The 24,673-nt window shown below is 42.4% G+C and overlaps 1 protein-coding gene across 13 annotated transcripts in view; it reads left to right on the top strand.

Moving 5' to 3' along the window:
- Positions 1-24,673, top strand: part of ITPR1 (inositol 1,4,5-trisphosphate receptor type 1) — a 319,039-nt gene that overhangs the window by 80,180 nt on the left and 214,186 nt on the right. Inside the window, exon 1 of one of the 13 annotated variants that reach the window (XM_070576713.1) lies at positions 4,547-4,593. The exons of the other annotated variants lie outside the window; for them this stretch is intronic. The gene's annotated coding sequence lies outside the window, so the exon portion shown is untranslated. Of the gene's footprint in view, positions 1-4,546; positions 4,594-24,673 lie in introns of those variants that run through there. 13 annotated transcript variants of the gene reach the window in all.

Below are 24,673 nucleotides of genomic sequence, written 5' to 3'. Positions count from 1 at the left end.
GTTGCTGAGTTGGATGTACTTAGAGAAAGGAAATACTGGTCCATCACTGACAGTGTGTCCATCTTTGGTGGTTTCCCTTTAAATAGAGCCTATTACTGATCTAAGTTCCTTTCTGCAGGAAAGTTCATATTAGCCAGTGGCACTGAGCTAGAGTTTTTGTTTGTGACAGAGAATTGAAATGTGGCATTCTCAGATGGCATAGTGGGTTCTTCTTGGTGCTCTATGAAGTGTGGTTGGACATAGACTTTATGTGGAATTGTTTTTTCTTTAAAGCACATCCTCCGCTTTGCAGATTACAGGCATATTTTATCTGGATTGGATAAGTAGATATAAGTGCATTTTGAATGTTAAATCAAATCAAGCCTTCTTTTTTTAAAACCATATGAAATGTTGCAAGACCCCCTGAAGGAGAATCTTAACAGTATTAAGTATTCAGGAGTGAAGAGGAAGGTTAAAGTTCTGGTTAGTTAAATAAGGAATTGGTTGGTTGATGGTTCAGAGAAGTGGTTTTTCAAACTTACTCATCCAGCTATTCCTTATGACCCATCTCACAGTTTCAAAGAACAAGAGAACTCCACGAATCCCCCACATTTTGCTTTATTAAAAACTACCAAGCCAGTTATTCAGATCAGCATAGTTATCTAATCTCCTGATATCCTGGCAGCGAGAACAATTGTTACAGGGAGGTTATAGATGAGCAGCATGGAGAGCTTGCTGCGCCCGTGTTCTATAGCTCACTGACAAAGCACATGAAGGATGTGGCTTTAGCCCTGCTGTCCCACGGGCTTGTTAATAGTCCCCCACAACTGTCCTTATCCTCAGCCCCTTACAGGGACAGTTTCCATGGCTGAGCTAATCAAAACAGACCCTCTCTGTGGGCAAGCCACAGGGGCTGAACTGAGCATGCCTAGCCTTCCCCAGCCCCTCCAATCACTGAATTGGGACTTCCTCCCACTGGGTGGATGGATTGAGGGGGGTTGGAGAGAGGCTGGGAGTGTTAACCCTTGGGCAGATTCCTCCAACAATGGAAACATCAGGCAAGAGGAGATAAGGTTCTCACCTTGTCCCAGCAAATATTTATTGTTTCTATAAATACCAAGTAGTATATTAGGTGCCAGAGCAGTTAATTAAACTCTGTACCTCTGGACTTCATAGCTCATAGGACTTAACTGCGTCGACCCTGGGATATACACCAATCCCTACCCCCCACCCCCAACTCAAACGTTGCAGAGACTTAAAGTACCATCTGTTTCAGGTACTGGTAAAATTTAAAAATAATTCCCCTGTGAACCATTTAGAAGCGACCCACGTCCATCCAGCTGGCCCAGCCATCTTGGAGAATGTTTTTGCTGAGTCCACATTAGCAAGATAGAGGAGGAATGTCAAATGACAGCCCCTCCTTGCCAATGAGAGGCCTGCATGGATGAAACACATCTACTGTGATGCTGTGGCCTCGTGTCCCGAGTTTAGCCATCTGTTGGAGGATTCAAAACTCCCAGGAAAGGCTTCTTTGTTGTTCCCAGACCAGTGTTGTATATGTCGGTCACTTTTACATAATTTTAGGTTGCTTGCCATATTCTATATAAACCTCTGTTAGGAAAATTTAGGATGGTAGTCGCAGTCTATATTGGGAACCGTCCTTGCTCAGTATTAAATGAGTCTGGGACAACAAGCAACGCCCACCCCATTACAAATTTTATATGAAGCAAACGTCTATTTTTGCTTTGTGCAGACTCCACTGTATGAAGTGCTAAAAATAACCAAATGCTCAGAAGCCGTTTGTGATGCAAAAATGACTGCAGGGGGAACCGTGTTGTTTTCTGCCCTGGTTATAACTAAATAGTATTGGCCAGAAATTGTGCCCTAGAACCAGTTTTGCTAGGTCATTCCAAGGCTTTTATGGTGTTGGAGGGACCTGCAGTTTTCCTTGTGGACTTAAAATGTCATCTTGCCCACACGAACTATTAAAGAAATTTAAAATAATTTAGATAGGCTTTTATTTTTTTTAATCGTCTAAAAGAAATGGTCTATTTGGGTCTTGAAGACTTCATGAGTTTCTTTTAGGACTTAAAAAAAGGAGAGAAATGGAAATAAACAGATCACAGGTTAAAGTAACCAAACGACAGGGTTGTTATGCCTTTTAAACTCTTCACTGCATTTCCTAATGCTGACGTCGTTTCTTCAGCTATGCTACACATGAGACTTTCGTGAATACTCCAGTACTTTCGTGAATACTCCAGTACTCCTGTGCTGGCCTGAGTCACATTACCAAGAAGTATATTTGCCAATGTTGTCAACCTGGCATCAGAAATCGAGCTCTGAACTCAGAGGTTAAACATCTCTTGTTTTTATCAAGTAGACAATTTCCCTTTCCCTCTAGCAAATAAACACACTTTCAGATCCAGAAACTCTGGAGCATGCCAAAGGAACAGCTGGTTAATTTAATGCCTAAAGGCTGTGTTCCTGTTGCGTCTAGAGGAAAATGCTCTCCCCCGACTCTGAGCATGTCCAGGATGAGCCCAGTTGACCCACTTCTCAGTGTGCTGTGAAGAGTCAGTCACCAACTCCTTGCCCCACCCGCCAGCAGAGGTGCATTTAGAGAAGGAAGTAGTCTGTGTGCCTCTCTTTACCGTTGTGGGTTGTGTTATCTTCTCCAAACTTTAAGGGGAAAAAAAAAAGATCCAGGATGGTAAGTGACTGATCATGTTGCATTAAAAAGAAGCAGACAGAGAGAGGATGCACATTCTGGATTTAAAGGGACTAGCAATTGACTGGACAATGCATTTTCTCTGAGCCTCTTAACCCTTCGAATGCATCTCTTCCTGACTATGGAAGTTTCTTACCATCTGTTTGATTTTTCTGTGAGATGATTAGCTTTCAGAAACCTAAATGACTCAAGGAAAGTGAAAGCAATGCTAGAATTTGTGGAAAAATTTATGGAATGTGTCGTCCTTTTCCCAGCGATGTATGTGTTTGTGGGAAGCCACCTCCTCTGCTGTAAGATGTCCATACTCTTTGGGCTGGTGGCATGTCTGAAAACCTGTGAAAGAGAGTGGTGAAGTCTAAATCAGAGCCCTAGAAAGAAATTTTTTTCTACCCCCAGCCTTTATTTTAGTAATCTTTCTCTCCAATATTTATTTAAATTCGTCTTCAGCCTATAAAAGACTCATGGCATAAGGAGGGAAGGAAAAGAGTTTTTAAAAATCAAGCCATTTCTCCAATAAGGGTGTTTTGCTAAAACAGGAAATTGGATTTGGAGCTTCTTTGGAAGCAAAAAAATACAATTAAATAAACATTTAAATACAAGTAGTCTCATGAATATTTTCATTTTGAAAAATGAAAATTCATTGAATGACCTCACCTATAATGATGTCTAATTATGTTATATCTGAACTTTGTGCTACAAAACTATACATACACGATATGGAAGAAAACAAAGTTAGGGATCGAATCATAGCACTGACTTGTTCCAGTTTGAATTACGAGTTTCACAAGAGAACGTTCAGCAGCTCAGCGGGTTTGAACTTCCTGAAAGTTTCATGGGCTGGGATCAGTCCATTACAGGCCTCTCCTTGGCAAAATATTCTTTCCTTTGTAGCTTCTTCGCATTTTCTCTTCCCGTTTGCAATCCATGCTGGTCGAATCGGGATCCTCACATTTCTGTCATCCAGCTGGCTGGTTTTAGGAAAGATACAGCTTGAGCCTGTTCTTCCTTGGCTTTTTGCTTTCACTTGCCTTATTTGGTAAAGCTGTGGGCTTCGTTGTTCCTGGAAAGGGCTGTTTCACCAGTTTCAAGGACTATTTCCCACTTTCATCTAGTTTTGAGCTGGGAAGCAGAGCTTGCTTGCAGCTCTGTGGTGTCTGTTTTGAACTGGGGCAATTGCGGGGTTGGAGTATCCTTGAGAAGTCTCAGTGTATACAGGGCTGATGGTGTTATATCCCTCACTAAGGAGAAATTTACATGTAATATATATAGTGCAGAATAAACTTCCTTTTGAAACTAGGGACTTGTGAAAGATGCTGGCTTTTTGGCTTTGTCCCCGGCCTGGGATGGGCATGCCCTTCTCATTTTCCCCAGTATCTTCCTGTCTAGATTGCCTTTCCTTTAATTATTATTTTCAGTTCTGCTTTCTCTCTACTTCTTTTGGGGCTTTTTCCTATCCCTTTTAAGGAATAGATAATTTTGCTCACACGAGAGCTCTGCATCCCAAGTTTAATAGAGTTCACCATCTGTTATTCTTTAAGTACCTCTTTTCATGTTATTTCTAAGAAAACTTATTCTTACCATGTTCATTATATATGAAGTCATCTTCTTAGCACTGCCCCCCCCCCCCACTCCTCCCTTCCTTGACCAAGTGGAGTCTAGAATTCTGACAACATACCCTTCCCTGGTTTCTAAATAGCATTGTTTTAAAAATAATTAGCGTAAGTTGTAGAGAGATGAGGTGTGGCTTAATTCTTGGAGCTTTTATTTGTTTAGTGTTTTAGCCTAAAAAGGAAATTTGTAGACTCCCATTCTCAGAAAGATAGTTATATTCTTCCTGATAAAAGATGGGGATAGAGAAGGAAGGGAGGAGAGGAAGCGAGGTTGATGTAAGTTAATCCATCACTCTTTGCCAAAAGAATTGTCGTTCTGGGGGTGGGGGGGGGATTTTTTGTTTGTTTTTGTTTTCTTTAAGTATAAGGAAGTTGAATTCATTAAGGATTTGGAAGGAGGGGGCTGAAGGAGATGTTTTCACCTCCCAGAATGCAGAGGCTGCCGCTCAGTGGGAGAAGCAGTGAAGCTCCTCGAACTCACTTTCATTTTCAAGGGCTTGCTAGGGGAGCATTTTTTCATCTTTGCTGCATGTCTCTCTTCCGGCTCTGCCTGTCACGGAAAGACTTCCTATTCTTCTTCCTTACCTTGCAGTACATTTCTGGTGTGTGTGGAGTTAAGGGATGCGAGTACCATAGGGCATCCCGAGAGGCTAATGAGGAGGCACATGTGTGACGTCTAGAAATTTACGGGGATGGAAAGCCAGAAGGAGAAAAACAGAAGGGCGGCCTCTGAATGTTAAATACTAGAATTAAAACTGACCTTAACGCTGTCAGAATGTATTACTTGCCTAGCCAACCACTTAGAGGCATGCTGGTGTACTCTGCCGTCCTTAGGTACTAATTCTGTGCCGTTCCCTGACTGGGCAATTGTTTTGGCACCTGGATGCTCAGTTCAGTCCTGTCAGGTTTGGGCATTTCTGTTTTCTCTTTAGAAAATAACAAGCAAGTGTGAGAAGATTCAAGGCAATATCCTAGGTACATTATGAACGAGTTTGCCTAATGCTGGGTTAAGCACATAAAGCCATCCAATTATGTGACTCTACAGGAATTTATTATTTTATTTTACTTTTGCTGAGGAAGATTAGCCCTGAGCTAACATCTGTTGCCAGTCTTCCTCTTTTTGTTTGAGGAAGATTTTCCCTGAGCTGACATCTGTGACAGTCTTCCTCTATTTTATGTGGGATGCTGCCACAGCTTGGCTTGATGAGTGGTGTGTAGGTCTGCGCCTAGAATCCGAACCTGTGAACCCTGGGCTGCTGAAGTGGAGCATGGAAACTTAACCACTACACCGCCGGGCCAGCCCCATACGGGAGTATTTTGATTTAACTACTAGTAGTCCTTCTGCACTAGAGATTAATGTCTCTTAGCTGAAGTTAGTTCCTTGCTCCTTCTTCTTCTTCATTCTGTCCTGGGGCACAGAACTCTTTGTCATACTAATAATGATTGCTACTAACACGTATCAAGTGCTTGCAGTGTACCTGGTTTGTACTGAAAGCTTTACCCACATTTTCCCGTTTCTTGCTCACAGTGACACTGTGAGGCTGGTGCTGGTTATATCTTTGTTTTACTATTGAGGAAACTGAGGCTTAGGAAATTAACATGCCCAAAGTGATACAGTTGGCTAGAAATGCGCTACCTGCCAACAGCTTTGCTATCCTGCCTCCTAACACTGTTTAAGTCACTATCCACCTGCCCAGAGCCGTGAGTGCTTTTTTGTTTAGTTCCTGGAGATCATGATGCAATGACTGCCTAGATTAGATGCACAGAAGTTGTTTGCTGTGATTGCTGTTTCTTCGAGAAGGTCGTCTTTGTCCTGCTTTGTTGCCATGCTGTCTTTTAAACTTCATTGCCCTTGTTTACCTTATTGTGTTTTTCTCTAACTCTGGTTCATCTACTTCTCAAGTAGGTCTCAGTTGTGTGGGTGCTCTGTGGCATTGGTTCCTCAGCTTGACAGTACCTTGGAATCACCTGGGAGAATCAAAAAATGAGATTCCCTGGCTCCATCCCTCAGTTGGGTTAGGGTTTGGGAATACATTTTTTTTTTTTTTTTACATTTCCCTGGAGATTGTGATCACCAACTAGCTTGGCTTTAAGACAGTGTTTCTTAAACTTTACTGTACAGGTGAAGTACGCAGTGATCTTGTTAAAATACAGATTCTGAGTCAGTCTGCTGGTTGCCATGTATCTGCCCAAGATCCTGCATTTCTAACAAGCACCCAGTGATGCTGAAAAGGACAGGAAGCAGCTGGCGCCTAGACTGTGCATCTTAACTGTGCTTCCTGTCCTTTTCAAATCAATTTAGTGAATTGTAGCTCATAGTGGCTGGAATTTGTGACTTCCAACAACCTCCTGGAGGTAATTGCCTCTGGGATAAAGTGAGAAAAAGGAGCAAAATGAAAGGGTATTGAAAGAGAAACTGTCCCGATTTGGAAAAGACTTGTTAAAAAGGCAGGCATTCTTAATTAGTAGCTTAGTATCTAATCTTTGTCACTGAAGGCTGCAAATCAAGCTGCCTAGAGTCTTCTTGAAGACAGCTTCTAGCTGCAGAGGTTTTTCACACCTCTCATCTGACTCTGTTAAATAGCCTGCTGGAATCCAAAATAGAAGCTGTGTAGGGAGATTCTCCCTAAGCATATCTCAGCTGCCAAGCATGCTCTGTAAGGTTGCATGGATTTTTTTTCTTGGTATGAAATCAGTCCCTAAAAATCTCAAAGCCCTCCAAGGCGTCAGGTTCAATCTGATATTTGACCCTGGAGTGTGTCCCCTTGAGCATTCCGATCCAGTGATCCCTAGACTGGGCTGCTGAGCAGAATCATTTAAGAGGTTTAAAAAAAGGTTTTTTTCCATTATACCAGGAATAGATAAATACAATCTCTTCATAAAGAAAGAAGGTATTGATGCAAAGCAATGATTATCAGGTGGCTCTGTAACCTTGCAGACTCCTTTTCTCTGCATTTAATCACATATGTATATACCAGTTTTTCTTCAAGTCTATTATTGAGGGAGTATTTTAACATTACACTGGGTTGTTAAAACTGTATGCAAAACAGCGATGCTGTCCTTTTCTCACTTGGCTTTGCAGACACCCTATTCTACTGGTTCTTCAGAACTTCCCTGGCTGCTCCTTCTGGGTCTCCCTGACAACCTCTTCCTCTTTCTCCCTTCTAAATCTTGGTCTGGTCCAGGGCTTCGTTCTAGGCCCTCATCTCTTCTCTATATTCACTCTAGATGATCTCATGGAGGCCAGCGAGGTTGAATGTGCTGATGCCTAACAAATGTGTTTCTCCACCCCCGTCTGTCTCTTGAGAGCTAAGCACTCACATCCAACTTTCTAAGTGACTCTTCCACTTGAATGGATCTCAACGGCTTCTTAAACTTTGAATCTGTCTCAAACTGGCAGGTTCTTCCTGCCCCAAATCTGCTCCACCCCTGGTCTTCCCAATCCCAGTGTATGATGACTCTTTTGGCTCAGGCCAAAACCTTTGACTGTTTAATTCCTCTCCATCCCTCACACATCATGCCTTAGCCAGCTGAGGCCGTGCTCTGCCTTCAGTTATACTCCAAATCTGCCTACTTTCCACCACCTAGTCTACAGCTCCCGTCACCTGTTGTTACTCAGACTAGTGTTTCTCAGACTTCTTTGACTGGACCTCATAGCCAGAAATATATTTCATATTGCAACCCAGCAGACATATTCATATGTATATGTGTATGTATTTGTATATCTGTCTGAAACAAAAGGTTGACAAAACAGTACTTAACTTTACTGTTTGTAGTATACCCTATTTCATTTTCTTTTATTTCATGAAAAAAAAGCTAGTTGAGACCCACTAAATTGATTTCATGACCCAGTTTCAATCATGATCCTCAGTTTAAAAAACTCTGATCTTGATCCTTGCTGTTTAAGGTGATCCACCGAGCCAGCAGCCTTGACATTGACTGGGAGCTTTTTAGAAATGCAAATCTCAGCCCCTCTCCTACCCCACTGAATCGCAGTCTGCCATTTGCCAGCACTTGAGTTTAAGTGGCACTAGGCTAGAATGACGGCTGTGGTCTTCCAGTAGCTTTCTGGTTTTCAGGCGTGCCCCCCTCAGTCCTTTCCACTGTGCTCGGAGCTGGAGTGGTCCTCATGAAACCACTCAGGCCAAGCTGTTCCCTTGCCTACAGGGCTTCCACCTCCTGTAGAATAAAATCCTGCAGGACACTGTGTCATGCCAGGTTCTCAACCCTGGCTGGCTGCCCATTAAGATCATCTGGAGAAATTAAAAAACAAACAAAAAAAACCCAAGTGCTGGGGATGCATCACGGAATAATTGTGTCAGAATATCTGCATATGCTGGGATGGAGAACCGCTGTTTGATGTGATCTGGCCCCTGTCTACCGCTTGAAATTTACCTGTGTGAGGCTCTTCTGGCTTGCTCAGCTCTACCCATATTGGCTACTTTACTGTTCCTTGCCCATAGCTAATTTCTGTCCCAGGACCTTTGCCTTGCTTGGAATTTTCTTCTGTATTTTTGCAGGGCTCACACCCTGACTTCCTTCATGTGTCTGCACAGATGTCACCACCACCTCCTCTGACCTTCCTGTCTTATCACCTTTATCCTTTTAGCTGTTTCATCTCTTTTTGTCCTTCCACCTTGCTTTATTCTCCTTCATAGCAGTTATTATTCCCACTATATTTTGCATTGTTTCTTTACTTTACTCTTTCTCTCCTCTAAGATTTAAGCTATGTGAGGACGGAGACCATGTCTGTCTTGCTCACTATCGTATCCCCAGTACCTAGAATGCTCTCTGGCTCAAAGGAGATGCTTAATTAGTATTTATGAATGAATGAGAGTCAGCAGAATAAGTGGATGTTTGTGTCATGGTTTTTGTGGCTTTTTACCACTGAATCTGTCCTCGCTGTGTTAAGACAATGGGGCAGGAGGAATGCCTCGTCCTCCTACACTATGGTCTGATCCTCTCCTGATATTTTGATTCAGGACAATGTTTCCTTGTTTCTTCCCAGAGGAAGAATGTAGAGAGGAAAAAGAAAGAATGACAGGATAACCTGGTTATTTTCCTGAAGAGACTTCACGGTCTTCAGATCACCGGATCTTAGCCTTAGCCTTGAACTGGTTTTGCCTTTTTGGTAGGATTTGGAGGACTTTTTCATTTAACCTGGACATTTAAAATTTTTTTGGAAGAGAAGCCTGTGATTGAACAAGAGAAGCCTACAGCACTTAGGACTCAGACCACAGTGTTAAATGTCAGCTGTTGTTCTGGCTTGGATTTGGAGGTGAGGTATTTAAATGAAATTAATCTCAACTTAGTTGATTTTTTTTTAAGTCCTCATTTGTCAGTTTAACAGTCAGATCTGACATAACTGTATTACATAAGCAGACTTTTTAAGGATGCAAATTGAAAAGGCATGGCACTTAGGTTTTAGAACTTCTTTTATTTCACACGCTTTGAGGATCAGATTGGTCTTTATGCTTTTGATCTTTTACTCTTGATCCCTATTTCTTCGGTAGGTTAATTCAGAGCTGGGGTTCTAAGGAATTGTTCAACTGAAAAAAGAACACAGTGAGAATAACGTCCATGTGTAATAATGACAAGATTTGAGTGAAGGCAGAGGACTGTCTGGTTTAAGAAGTATCACTATAACCTCCCTACCCTCCCAGGAATGCCAGAAAGGTGCTTGAGTGACAGTGGTTAAGAGGCAAGGGTCTTGGAGGCCGGCCCCGTGGCTGAGTGGTTAAGTTTGCGTGCTCCGCTTCTGTGGCCCAGGGTTTCGCTGGTTCGAATCCTGGTCACGGACATGGCACCACTCATCAAGCTGTGCTGAGGCTGCATTCCACATGCCACAACTGGAAGGACCCACAACTAAATATACACAACTATGTACCGGGGGTCTTTGGGGAGAAAAAGGAAAAAAAAAATCTAAAAAAAAAGAGGCAAGGGTCAGTATCTGTACTCACGTTGATAAATTTAATAACACTTGGTCTCTGTTTTGCACGTTGTCTTTGAGTTTCAATGCATTGGTGATATCAATTGTACATTAAGTGTTTGCATCAACTTTTGCTCATTACTTGTAAAGTACATAGTCTTTCATCTACTGTGAGACCCATTTCTGGCTGTTTAAGCGAAGTGGTTCCTGCTGCTTTCCCCTCATGGTCTTTATATTAATCTTGATACTTTAGGGTACAGCTGAAAGCCCTGCTCATGTGAGAATTTGTTGGCTCATGTAACCATCTGGAGCCCAGAGGCTGAAATGTCATTGAGTCTTCAGGGGCTGTACTCTGCCACTTTCTCCATGTTTCATCTCTTCTTCCCTTGCTCTTCCCATGCTATTCCCAGCCATGCCAAGGAAAGGAAGATGTCTCTGCCCAGTTCCTCCAGCTGATTAACTCCCACTAACTCTGAGGCCATGGGCTCTTCTGTGGCCAGTGGAGTGGTCCCTTCGTTGACCAAGGCTGGGTCACAGGCCCACCTTTGGAGCAGGGAGGCTCAGTGAGCTCCACCCAAACACTGGACTCGGGAGTGGCCAGAGGCTGGTTCCCTTAGGAAATATGAGTCATGTCATCAGAAGAGTAGGGGATTGGTCTTAGCTGGGCATGATAAGAACACTCGGCTTCTCTGGTGTAATCACTGAAAAGTGACCTGTGGTCTGATAACTCAGCAAATGCTGTGTGTGGGAAGAGAACTTGCTCAAAGTCAGGAAACTTCAGCTCTTCTGATCCTTCCTTTCATACTTGGTACCATGTCTAACAGTGTCAGTTGTCGATGCTTTACCCATAGCTTCCACATGTGGTATTTGCATGTTTTATGAACTTAGACATATCATTTCTCTTCTCTTAGTAACTTTTTAAAATTACTTGTAAACAGGAGGCTTAGACAAGGTCACTTTTAGCTCTAAAACTTTATGATGTCATTTAGGCCACTCCCTCCATTTTCAGATAAGGAATGTGAGACTCCAAGTGGGTGAGTGGCTGGAGCCAGTGGCAGAGTTTGGTTTGCATTTTATATTTTATCTAAGAGCTGAGATTAGAAAGAAGTGAACGCAATAGGAAGAGGGCTGGTGACAGATTTTTTTCCCTAAAGCTTTGCATTTGATTCAGCAATATAAATCGAGTAATTATGTGTAAAGTTCTGATGCTGGTTCCTTGGGAGAATATAAAAGTGAGTAAGACGGCCGTGCTTCCCTTTAGGCGTATAGAATACTGGAGAAGAGAAAAGGCAGCTAAATTCTATTGTAGTTCCATTATAAGGCATGAGAAAGTATACACTAAACAGACTTGTGTGATATACCAGGAAAGCCCAGAGCAACAGAAAGTTTAAGATGTGGTGTTATAGATGTGCAGGATAATGTGGAAGATGCAACCGGAAATGTAGATTGAGACCCCATCACCTTGGCTGCTGGTTTAAGGAGCGCAGGCCTTTATTCTTGGCAATGAAAACCTTTGAAGATTTCTAGGTAGAGGAAGATATGGTCAGTAAGTGTTTCAGAAAGCCAGCTCTGGTGGAGAGGTGGGAGACTGGAGCCAATGAGGCTACCGCGAGAGTCCTTATGGGACACGTTGGGACTGAAAACCATGGCAGAGGCAGCACTAAAGATGGGGGTGACTATAGGTAGAAGGTAGACTCTTTAGGGTCTGCTCACTGGCTTTGGGAGATGTTTGAAAGGAGAGAGAAGTTGAAGGTAATTTAAGCATTCCTTCCTGATTTACTAGGAGGGTAGTGGCACTATTAATTAAGACAGATGCTTAGGAGAAGGAATGGATTTAGGTTGGGGACAGAGGCAGAGGATGATTTGACACTGGTTCATGTTGCCATGGCCATGGGGCAGATGTCAGCTGCCTAGATCCTTGAAGAAGCCAGATGAGGTATGAACAAATGTGGATACATACCACGCACCTTAATTCTGGCCTGGAGTTCAGGAGCACCATTAGAGCTGGAGATACAAATGTGGATGTGTTCAGCCAAGAAGTTGCATCACTCAGGATTAAGTCTGGCTGTTAGAGAACAGAAGTACAAATCATCGGGACTTAAAACAGATGGATGTTGTAGTGGCTGCTCTCGCTCAGTGCTCTGCCTGGATCCTCTGGGATGCCCACGTGTTCCTCCTGGATTTTGTGGGCATTTGCCTTCTATAACCTGAGCTCCTGGCTTGTCATCATAAGATTGCCCTTGGGCTGTGGGAGCCACTTTGCCGTAAGACACGGAAAACCCAAAATGCCTCAGAGTCTCCACCATTCCCCACCCTCACCAAGGACTTACTGATACAGAAAAATGAAAGCCCAGCAACCCAGCCTCAGGTCAGGATAACAGGAGCATCCTTTATACTCCAGCGTTCCTCATAGGATCAGGCTGAAGTCATCCTCTGTAGAGCTTTGCCTAACAGTCCACGCTCATGTGCTTTTCTCCCTTCCCTATCCTGCTTCCCCACCTCCTTACAGGTTTATCCTGGGAGCTCTTCCTTAGTCGTTTGTCTATGAATTCTTTCCCAGTGTCCCCTTCGGGGAGACCCAGCCCAAGATAGGGGTTCATCTTTATCTCAGGTAAACGAAGTCCAGATATAGATGTTCCAGGTCTGGTTTGGCAGCTACATGGTTAACAAGAGCCGGGCCCCTTTCTGCTCTCCCATCCCTAGTGTGTGCCTATCCTCAGGTTGTCTCTTTGTCAGAAGATGGCTATTCTAGTTCCAGCCATCATCTTCACGTTCTAGGAGGTAGGAAAGAGGAAAGGGTAAAAGGATGCATCTACCCACTGATTGAGCCTCATTTAAAAGCCTTGGCCATGGGGGTCAGCTCCGTGGCCGAGTGGTTCGCGTACTCCACTTTGGTGGCCCAGGGTTTCGCTGGTTCGGATCCTGGGCACAGACGTGGCACCGCTCATCAAGCCACGCTGAGGCAGCATCCTACATAGTACGACTAGAAGGACCTACAGCTAGAATATACAACTATGTACTGGGGGGCTTTGAGGAGAAGGAGAAGAAGGACAAAAAGTATTGGCAACTATGTTGGCTCAGGTACCAATCTTTAAAAAAAAAAGGAACTTTATCTTGAGAGTTTTATTTAAAAAAATTAAAAGAAATAAAAGCCTTGGCCAAAAGCCCTTCCCTATGGCCCTCTCGCTGGGAGGCTGGGAAATGTCCGTGTATGGCTTTGTATGTATGTTTAAATCTGGGTTCATTGCTTCCCCCAGTGATAAATTGTTCTGTTAGTGAGAAGGAAGAGGGGAAATGGGTACTGCGTAAGCAGCAAACGATCCCTGCTGCAGAAGTTAAGATCAAAACTGAGTGTGTAGATGGTGTTGCTCGTGGAAGGAGAGGAGGGAGGAGAGTAGAGTGGTTAAGGATTTGGGCTCTGGATTTAGACCTGTTTTAAAACCCCTCCTCTGTTCTAATCTTTACCTGATATATGTAACTTATGCCAATTGCTAAGCCTCAGTTTATTCATCTGAAGAATGAGGACGGTGATAATAATGGAACTTAGCTTAAAAGGTAATTATGAGAATTTAAGGTAGATATTGTACGTGAAACTATTAGCATAGTACCTGGTATATATTACAGCTACTTTAGGCCATTATATACGAGGAACAGGGGCATTGGCTTAGGGATTTTTTTTTTTTTTTTTGGTGAGGAAGATTGCCGCATAAACTAACATCTGTGGCAGTCTTCCTTTATTCTGTGTGTGGGATGCCGCCACAGCATGGCTTGATGAGTGGTGTGGATCCACGCCCAGGTTCCAAACTTGCAAACCCCAGGCCACCAAAGTGGAGCATGTGAACTTAACCATTACACTGCCAGGCTGGCCCCTTAGGGATGTTTTTCAGAGCAGAGAAAGAGGAATTAGTGAGGAGGCTTAAAGAGGGACATTGAGGCAGAGAGTGGGAGCTTGGAAATTGCCAGGGAGGTGAGTGCTTCAAGGGGAGGTTGATGGAGAGTGTCAGATGGCGCCAAGATTGGGGAGGATGAGATCTGAAAAGCCAGCTGAATGTAGAGGTTAGATCATTGATGACCTTTGGGAGAGTTTTGGTAGCTGGCTGGGGCAGAATGTTCTTATGAAATTAGAAGGACCAGGTATGACCCTCAATTCATAGATGAAAAACTACAGCATATGTTTGTTTTTCTTTGGGATTTGCCTCAGCACGCCCTGCCCTGCCATCACACCCCCAGTTGATTAAGATGAAAGCAGAAATGAAATCCCTATCCCATACTTATGAAGGCCTTGCTATGAATGCCGGCAGCATTTACAACATTGTGATAAGCCCAGATTACAGACAAACACTGTTCTAAAAAGTTCTCCACATTTCAGAAAGCTTCACCAAGCTTAAATCTGTATTTCGGGTTAAGTCTCTATAGTAAAATTCCGTCATGAACCAAGAATTGAGAAAAAGTCCCTTAGGGTTTGTTATAAAGGGTCTACCTTTGTGGTTGAAAACCAAGTCCATAAACAAACAGAGAAACTCTTCCCATGAGTTTCTTTCCTGCTTTTAAAATATTAGTTTTTAATGTTTATACCTGTTCTCTATTTCATCCTCTTTGGTTCCAAATCTCGAACTTAGTAACTGAGTGAAATAATAGTCTATTATCTGTGCAAAGTGGTGTTTGTGCTCTGCTGATCCCTTGTTGAGAGGTGGCAGAGGTGGGACATGGGCTTTATTTACGGTCTGAAGGGTGTAGTAACTTGTCACAGGCGGGTTTTCAGTTCTCCAAACCAGGTTGTTATTTTAATAAAGGTATGAGTTCAGTGGCACCCTTCCAGTTTGGGATTATGTGGGTTAAATGACTACCTCTTTGCTAGAATCCTTTTAATTCTGACATATGGAAATCTCTCTCCTCCCTGAAATCAGACAGCTTCTTATGATCAGAACTCCTTGTCTTTCCACAATCACCTGCTTGTTTACCTTGTCAGTGTTGAAACGAGCAACTATTCCATGCTTATTATAAGAACAAAACAGAAGACACCCTAAGGGGGAATGGGAATGTGGTTGTAGTTCACATTAAAACTAGTTGACTTTGTATTGTTTTTCTGGGTCTGTAAAAGTATGTAACATCTTAGAGGCTGATATTCTCAGTTTGTTGCTATGTCAACACAGGTTTGTGACTTACATATATTCAGCAAGTATGGGTTAGGACTGTAGAGCAATAAATGAATAAATTAGCTCAGAGTGGACCAGAGCAAATAAGTGTTATGTCCTGTCTGAAGGGATCCTCTTAGTCACTTCCAACTACTTGCTGCCATGTGGAAATATGAGCCCAATATTGCCAAATCCTGTTTTAGTCTCTTTGTCTTTTAATAAAAGCTGGAGAGGTGGATTTTCGTATGAAATTGCCTGCTTTTAAAATAGTGGCAATTAGTATCAGTCTGTTTAAAGCATTGAGCAAGCCAGCTAGAACATTGTGGGCTGGATTTGGCCTTAAGTCCACCAGCTGGCAACTTTTGCTTCGGATAATGTTTTTAGTTGAAGCTGCTTTTCATTCAGTAAATGTGTCCATATGTACAGAGCAGTTAGCAAGGTTTTGAGGGGCTGGGGATCTATGTAGGTGACGATGATGTCACCTGAGCCCCCATGGAGCTTACAGTGCAGTAGAGAAATGAGACAGTAGTCTAGGGCCATACCTAAAAGTGCTTTGGGATTTCCCAAGTTGGAGAGGTGACTTCTCACTGGTGTCACCGAGGAATGGGGGGGCACTGAGTTCTGCTGTGAAGGTGATGGGGCCAGGGACTATTCTTGGTGCTGAGGAGCATGAGTAAAGTTATAGAAATGAGAGAGAGAACAGGCGGTGTTCAGGACACAGTCCATGACCTGGTTTGGCTACAGGTAAGCTACTAGTTAATTTTTGTCTGGAGATTCTGGCCTGGTGTGATGTGTGATCCCGTTTAGCTACTGCTCATCAGAGGCTGTCCCTCCTAGCTTGGCAGGCCATTTCTGGCTGTCTGATAGGAGTCTACAGCACGCACAGTCACAGTGGTCTTCTCTCTTAGGTTAATCCTTGCACTTGGTTTTGCAAACACCTGCAGAGACCCATGCATTGGGAGGCTGATAGTGTTAGAAGACTCTCAGAGGGCTGGGTTGATAAACCATCCTGGAGCTCTCCTGGCGTGTGACTCCATGGCTGAATCTTATCAGTGAGGCAAATGGCATGAGTTTTCTGCACCCATCCGAGGTCTGCATGACCTCGCACAGCTCTGGATAGTGAGGCATGCTGAGCTTAAATTCCTCTCCCGGTTGAGGTTTACCCCAGTCCACCTCCCCTGGTTGCAAGGAAGCAAGGCCTCCTTCTGTGACCTGTCATTGCACTTTTTCTGCACATGGCATATGGCAGTCAAATCGCTATAACTGGGATGTATGATTCTTGAAGGCAGCAAGGACATCTTTTTCCTACTTGCTTCCCTAGGCATGTTTCAGGAAACCCTAGTTTGACCAGAGAATTAAAAAATAAAGGCAGAAAACTTTTAGGAAACATTATTATTACATCCACCTTTAAGATGCTCGTTAAGCATGGGAGTTATATTAAAGATTCTGTCAAATCTTGCAATAAAGAAATTGTTTTAACTTTATCCAAATGAAGTTTTCGAGAAGTAGGCCTAAAGTTTGACTCTGGATTTGATCTTCAGGTGTGACCTCATGTATGTTGCTTAGCTTCTCTGAGCCTCACTTGCCTCTGAGAACATTGTCAAGTCCACTGGGTGTCCTTGTACCTCTCTCTGGCTATATCAAGCTATGTCTCCTGCAGCGTGGCTTCCAAAACTAAAGGTCCTATTCTAGGTGGGGTTCAATCAGTGCACAGGATCATTACTAATGAGTTTTTTCTCCCTGGCCATCATGTTTTGGTGCCACATAACAGTGACACATTCCACTCATATCCCTCAAACTCCTTCCTGAGGTGCATGTTTCCTATGTCTTACTTGGGAAGTTAGGTTTTGCTGCCTATGTACACAACTTTACACTTAAAACTGTGTTGAAGTGTGATGAGGTTTCCTCTGGCCTGTTGAAGGTCGTTTGCCATTATCTAGGGTTCTCATGATCACTCCAAGCTTCATGCCATCTGCAGCTTCAATATGAAAGAGAAATCTGTTTTTGGAAAAATCTTTTGAAATGAAGCATCCTCTCGTTTGGAGAAGAATATTGATAGTATTTGCCGAGGGTTTTCTATGTGTAAAATATTCCTCTTTACTACAACCCTCAGATGTGGATCCTTTATTGTTAGCCCTGTTTTGCTGGTGAGCATGTGGGCTCTTAGAGAGGTTGAGTAAGTTACCTAAGTTTGCAGAGCAAGTAGGGATAGAGCTGGTCTTGAACCCAGAGCCTGTGTCTGTAGCCTCTTTGTCCACCGTTGCAAATCAGCAACCCATCGGCTGACCCCTGCTCACACTTGTTGTTTAACTTGCATGATGCTTTAAAAACTGAGTTAGTTGGTTCACCCTTAAAAGTTGCAGATTTTACATAAAAACACAAAATTCTGGCTTTTTTGGGGAAAATTCAGATGATCTAGTCACATTGGATTGGCAGTTCCAGATGGCAACAATTGTCAGAAGCTGAGCAGCAGTTTTCCTCTCTTTGGGGGGCAGGCACTCCACGGTTTGCTCACGTCCCCCCATTTCCTATAGGGCCCTCCCCTCCTTACAGCCCTTGAGTGGCGGCTGCAGGCAGTTGGGTTTGGGATGCTGTACTGGAGTGCTGAAAACCAGGGACAAGAGAGGTAATGAACCCTAAAAGTGGAAATTGTTAAATAAAAGTAATTGGCTGAAGCCCTCACCCATCCAGACAGTGGCTGTGTTTCTACAGTTAGATTCCTTGGGGTCTTGGCTTTACTTCTGTGGCACTAGGACAAGCTGGATCTCATCTGCACTGAATCCGTCTTAGACCAGATGTATTCAGGTTGGCATGTCAGTATGCACTGTTGTAAGGTTGTGGATATAGTTTTGTGTTGTTGTTTTAATAAATAGCTTTATTGAGATATAATTGGCATATAATAAGCTCTGCATTTTTATGTACAATTTGATGTTTTGACACATGTATACACCGTGAAACCATCACCACAATTAGGATAATGAAGATATTCACCACCCCTAAAAGGCTAATCCTGCAGCTTTGTAATCCATATTCTCTCCTTCCTTACCCCGCCTCCCACTCCCAACCCAGGGAACCTTCATCACTATGGATTAATTTTCATTTCCTAGAATTTTATAGTTAAATGGAGTCATAGAGCATGTACTCTCTCTCTCTCTTTTTTTTTTTTTTTGAGGAAGATTAGCCCTCAGCTAACTACTGCCAACCTCCTCTTTATGCTGAGGAAGACTGGCCCTGAGCTAACATCCGTGCCCATCTTCCTCTACTTTATATGTGGGACACCTACTACAGCATGCCTTTTGCCAAGTGGTGCCATGTCCACACCCGGGATCTGAACCAGCGAACCCTGGGCCGCTGAGAAGCAGAACGTGTGAACTTAACCACTGCATCACGGAGCCGGCCCCTGCACTCTCTTTTGTCTGACCTCTTATGCAGCATTTTAATGTTAAGATTCATTCATATTGTTGGTTCTATAAACAGTCTGGTCTTTTTTACTGCTGAGCACAATTCCATTGTATACCTCAGTTTGTTTATCCACTCAAGGCAGATTTTTGGACATTATGGCCCTGGTTTCTGGCCACTCATCATGCTCCCTCAAGCTCTCCCCCATGGGAGAGTGAGAATTGGTGTCCAGGATATCTAAGGTCTTAAGTGGTTCTGTGTTTCTAAGGAGATGCCACCCTTGGGTCTTGTTGTGGATGGCCTTGCTGGAGGAACGCAGCTGTTTGAAGGTCTATGGGCTGGAGCTCAGAAAGAATACCATCTCTGCAGACCTTCCTGTTTTGGTTTTTTGAGAAGAATTTAAATAGCTTTAACTTTTAGCTTCTAAATTAAGGACACTTTCCCGGCATTTGTCAAATATTTGTGAATGTTTATGTGTCTTCTATGTAAAATGATAGTCTGTGGGCTGTTTAGAAATTGTAATGTGGAGATTATGGTGTGAAGGTTGGTATTCTGGGAATTTAAAATTAATGGTAGTAGACACATTCCTTGGAGGAAGGTCAAGATTGTGTCATACAAGCTAATTTCTAGGGCTGTCCCTCTAAGCCTAATTTGCTCCCCAAAAGTGAATTCCACAGAGTGTCAGTAGCCATCACAACACAGGAATGGAGAAATAAAAATATGAATGCCACTTAATTTCTTGGTTGAGTGGTATGGCTCATGAAACCACATCGTGATTTCGTGGTCTGCAGAGAAATTCATTCAGTGTTACAAGTTGCATTTGTTCCTGGAAGAGAACTAGATCAAAGCTATCTTCACCAAATATGGTATCTGCATTGTTTAAGAAGTCACTGACAGTAAAAAAAGTGGCCTGGGAAAGTCATCTAACACTATCTTATATGTCAACAAGACCCATTTTGAAGACCTTCCTTCCTTTTTCTGTATTTGAGTAGCTGGATTTTCAGACCCAAGTGTATCACTTCACATTCTTACATACTAGAGCGCATTATAGATGGTGGTTTTTGTTCTTGCATGATATGTTCGTTAAACTTTTAGAGAAGTTATGCTAATTTTACAGTTTCAAATGTTCTTAATTATATTTGTAGAATTTCTTGGTCAGTTTCTAGAACAATGTTTTGGAGTAGATAATTGAGAAGTTTTTAATTTTCTTTTGTTGGTGGTAGTTGGGTGTGGGAATGGTTAGGTGGACATTAATTACCTCTTAGAAGTAAAGGGGAAGGAAATCCATAATTTCTAGTCAATTGATTTTTGACATAGGTACCGAAACAGTTAAATGGGTAAAAACAGTCTTTTCAGTAAGTGGTACTGGGACAACTGGATTTCCACATGCATAAGAATGAAGTTGGACCCCTACCTCACACTGTATACACTAGTTAACACAAAATGGATCAAAGGTCTAAATACAAGAGCTAAAACTATAAACCTCCTAGAATTTGCTCCTAGGTGTAAATCTTCATGACCTTGGATTAGGCAGTAGTTTCTTGATATGAGACCAAAAGCATAAGCAACAAAATAAAAATAGATAAATTGGACTTAATGAAACTTAAAAACTTTTGTGCTTCAAAAGACAATATCAACAAGGTGAAGAGAGAACTTACAGATAGGGAGAAAATATTTGCAAATCATTTTTCTGATAAAGGACTAATATCTAGGAATTCTTCCAACCTCACAATAAAAAACCTCTTACAACTCCACAATTAAAAAAAAACCTCAATTTAAAAATGGGGAAAGGATTTGAATAGACATTTCTCCATAGAAAATATACAAATGGCCAATAAGCATGTGAAAAGATGCTCAATATCATCCATCATTAGGGAAATGCAAATGGAAACCACAATGAGACACCACTAGGATGATGGACAACAGTAAGTGTTGATGAGGATGTAGAGAAATTGGAATCCTCATACTGCTGGGATTGTAAAATTATGCAACCACTTTGTAAAACAGTTGAGCAGTTCCTCAAAAGATTGAACATAGTTACCATCTTACCCAGCAATTCCACTCTAGGTACATGCTCAAGAGAATTGAAAACATGTCTGTGTAAAAACTTGTACGTGAATGTTCGTAGCAGCATTATTCATAATGGTTAAAAAGTGGAAATAACTCAAATGTCCATCACCTGGTGAACGGATAAACAAAATGTGGTATATCTACACAGTGGACCATTATTCAGCCATTCAAAGGAATGAAGTATTAATACATTCCACCACACAGAGAAACCTTCCAAGCATTATGCTAAGTGAAAGAAGCCAGTCACAAAAGGCCGTGTATTTTATGTTTCTATTTATGTGAAATGTCTAGAATCCATAGAGACAGAAAGTAGATTGGTAGTTGCTAGGTGCTGAGGGGAGATGAGAATAGGGAGTGACTGCTAGTTGGTATGAAGTTTCTTTTTGGGATGACACAAATATTTTGGAATTGGATAGCGGTGATAGTTACATCAACTCTGAATTTTCTTAAAAACTGTTGAATTGTATACTTTAAATTTTGTATAAATTTTGTTGGATGTGAATATCTCAATTAAAAAAATGTACATGTAAAACATTTCAAGCTTACTGGCAATAAAATATATGAAAATAAAACAGACATATCCAGTAAAATAATAAAGCATAATAAATGCTTATTTTTTATTCTTATTAAAATATAAAAAAATTTTATATTTTTTAAAAATATAAAAATAAAGCATCAACTTTTGACTAAGAAAGAAACAAGTGAGAAAAGAAGCAAAGGAGAAGGAAATAAAGGCAAGACCTACTTTTTGGATGACAGTTTTTGACTGTGTCTGAGGATATATTCCGGTGGGAGGTACACTGTAATTCACCTCACAAAGGTTATTGAAGGCTTAGCTAGGCCCTTTGGAACACAGCAATGAATAAGACCCAGGACTGACATTTGTAGGCATTCCCAGAGTTGTGGAGGTGGGAGGCAGGTCAGGTAGATAAGATGGAAGTTAGAAGTCTCTGCTGAGGCATCAGGACACAAAGGGTGATGCATTCCTGAGGATAGGCCTGAGCATTTATAAAGGCATTAGCTGAAAAAAGTTACAACTGGATTGCTTGGATAGCTGAGTGTGTGTCTCCTCTGCCTGGGGAGGGTTGGGGGTGTCTGATTCCAACCAGGGAATGAATGAGGCTGTTTGGCTGTGTAGGTAGCAGAGTGAAAGAGCATTTCTGTTACATTAGTCTCAGTTTGTCTGGACAAAGAATTCATGATTTTTCCATTGGGTACATATGGGCCGTGTGTGAGGGAGCTGGTGTAGGGGTCATCTTACCTGGAAAGGGGGCCTCCACAGAGGAGAACATAGGGGTGAAGTCAGGATCTTCAGTGGCTGAGGCGGGACTGTGACTGCCAGAATAGATTCTTTTCCCCCTGAAGAGGGAATGCAGGGGAGGGACCTCTAGCATTGGCAGGCTAACCTCCAAGATGCCTATTGAAGCGTCAACGAAAGCAGATGGATCCCCTGTACCTCCAGATGTGATGCCCTGAGGACGTGATATCCCTTGTGCAGTATTCCATCTGGAATTGAACCATGAGGAAATGCCAGGCAAACCCCAAATGAGGAATATTCTATTTTTTTCTGAAAAATGGGGGACCATATTCTCCAAAAATTTCATGGTCATAAAAGACAAAGAACAACTGTAGAAACATTACAACTAAATGCAGTCCCTGATCCTAAACTGAATCCTGGACTGGAGAGGGGAAGTACTAGAGAGGACGTTATTGGGTCAAATGACAAAATGGGAATGTGGACCAGTGTTTAGATAAAAGTATGAGATCACTGTTACATTTACTGAAGCTGATTATTGTACTGTGGTCATCTCAGAGAATATCCTTATTCTTAGGAAGTAGATGTTGAAATAAGTGTAAAGGACATAATGTATGCAACTTAGTCCCAAATGTTTCAGGAAATCATTTCATATGTCTGTATTGTATGAAATGTTATATTTTATATGTGTACATGTAGAGAGAACATGAATGGTAAAGCAAATGGACAAAATGTTAATAATAGGTGACTTTGGGTAAAGAGTAGTTGATATATTATTATTACTCTTGCAACTTCTCTGTAAGTTTGCAGTTATTTGCAAATAAAAATCTGGAGAAAAGTGCCCATGAATGAGAAAGTCAACTTAAAGCATCTGTCATCTAGGGCTGGAATATGAAGCCAGCTTGATACTTCCAGCCGAGTAAGAACTTTGCTGCTCTCCTTGTCACTCCTCTCTCCCCACATCCTCTGCTTCCCACCCAGGTGGATCCAAAAGTGAAGTAGGCATGATGGGAATCAGGTGGGGAGGATGGCGGTATGAGGCAGGAAGGAAAGAGGGGGAGCGGATTCTTAGCTTGAAATAACAGTGGGAGCTTTGATCGTTCTATGGGTCTAGATACTTTTAATTTCTGAATTGGCACTGTTTGCAACTTAGGGTAGTCCATGTCTACTGCTACCGGAGTCTTGCCCAATTTTTTATCCAGGGGCATAGGAAAGAACTTTCCCCCCTGAATAAGTTTTAAAATAACAGTGGAAGATAGATGTTTTCTGATTGTATCATGAGTCCTTAATGGTCAACATACCCATTACATAGACAGATCTTAAGTAAGGACTAGAAGAAAGGCACTGTTTGGGATCCTGGGGAAGGAATGATGACTCCACATGGAAGGATGGGAGAGGATGGAGGGACAGGGAGCTGAACTTTGAAGTGAACTTAAAGCATGAGAGATGAAGAGTGGCCTCAGCAGAAAATGGCGATGATGCTAGTCGAGATGGTGACATGGGAATACGATTTCTGGCAGAGGAAATGACTTGGTAAAGATACAGAAGAGTGACATAGGGCACATGTTTGTAAGAATTGTTAAGTGGTTTGGAATGGCCGGAGAGAGGATGTTGGTGGAAGAGCATTTTAAGAAAATGAAACTGGAGAGGTGCAGGGGCCAAATGAAGGCTACCCATTCCTGGACGGTGTTCTTTCCATCACACCTGAACGTTTGAGGTGTCTGAACAGTTTTGTTGCTAAGTTCTTTGAGACATGTACCAACAGGGCTGGGAATCCAAGCTGCTGGCAGTGACTTGAGTCTGTTAGAACCTTGCTACTTAGAGTGGTCCCCAGACCAGCAGCTTCCAAATCACCTGGGAGCTTGTTAGAAATGCAGATTCTCAGACCCCTCCCCAGACCTGCTGAATCAGTGCCTGCGTTTTAACAAGATCCTCAGATGATTGGTCTGCATATTAAAGTTTGAGAAGCGCTGTTTTTAGAATTCATTTATTCTGCAGGTCAGTGTTTCTTAGAGTGTGGTTGGTGGCAATTCACATTAGAATCACCTGGAGAACTTGTTAGAAATGAGGATTCCTAGACCCCCACCTGCCATCCAGGCATCTGTATTGTGGTAAAGTCCCCTGGCAATTATGATATACTGTACTCCTAAATTTGAGCACAACTGCTGTGATGTGAAATCCTAAAGGAGTAGTTCTCAGTTGAAATCACCTGGGGAGGTTGGGCAGGACCCCATGCTCATGCCCCACCTCCAAGGAATTAGAATCTCAGAGGGAGGGGCCAGAGGACTGCATTATTTTTAAAAATAATACAGTTTTTAAAAAACTTTTTAAAAAACTTCCCGCGTGATACTGTAACTATGAAGAGTAGCCAGGGCTGAGAATCATAACCCCAAAGGGTTTAGGCAGGGGACTCAGTTTTAGAAAGAGAATTCCAGCCATCAAGTAGAAGTTCAAATATAGCAAACAAAGAAGCTGCTTTCCAGACATAATTCAGAAGGGTCTGGAATCTTTTTGTCCCCCTCTGTTGTTTTTATCAGTCCATCTTGTCACTTTTGGTAACTTCAGGGC

Source organism: Equus przewalskii, chromosome 15 (genome assembly GCF_037783145.1).
Source record: "Equus przewalskii isolate Varuska chromosome 15, EquPr2, whole genome shotgun sequence".
NCBI lineage: Eukaryota > Metazoa > Chordata > Mammalia > Perissodactyla > Equidae > Equus > Equus przewalskii.
This window is presented reverse-complemented; position numbering and strand designations above follow the sequence as displayed.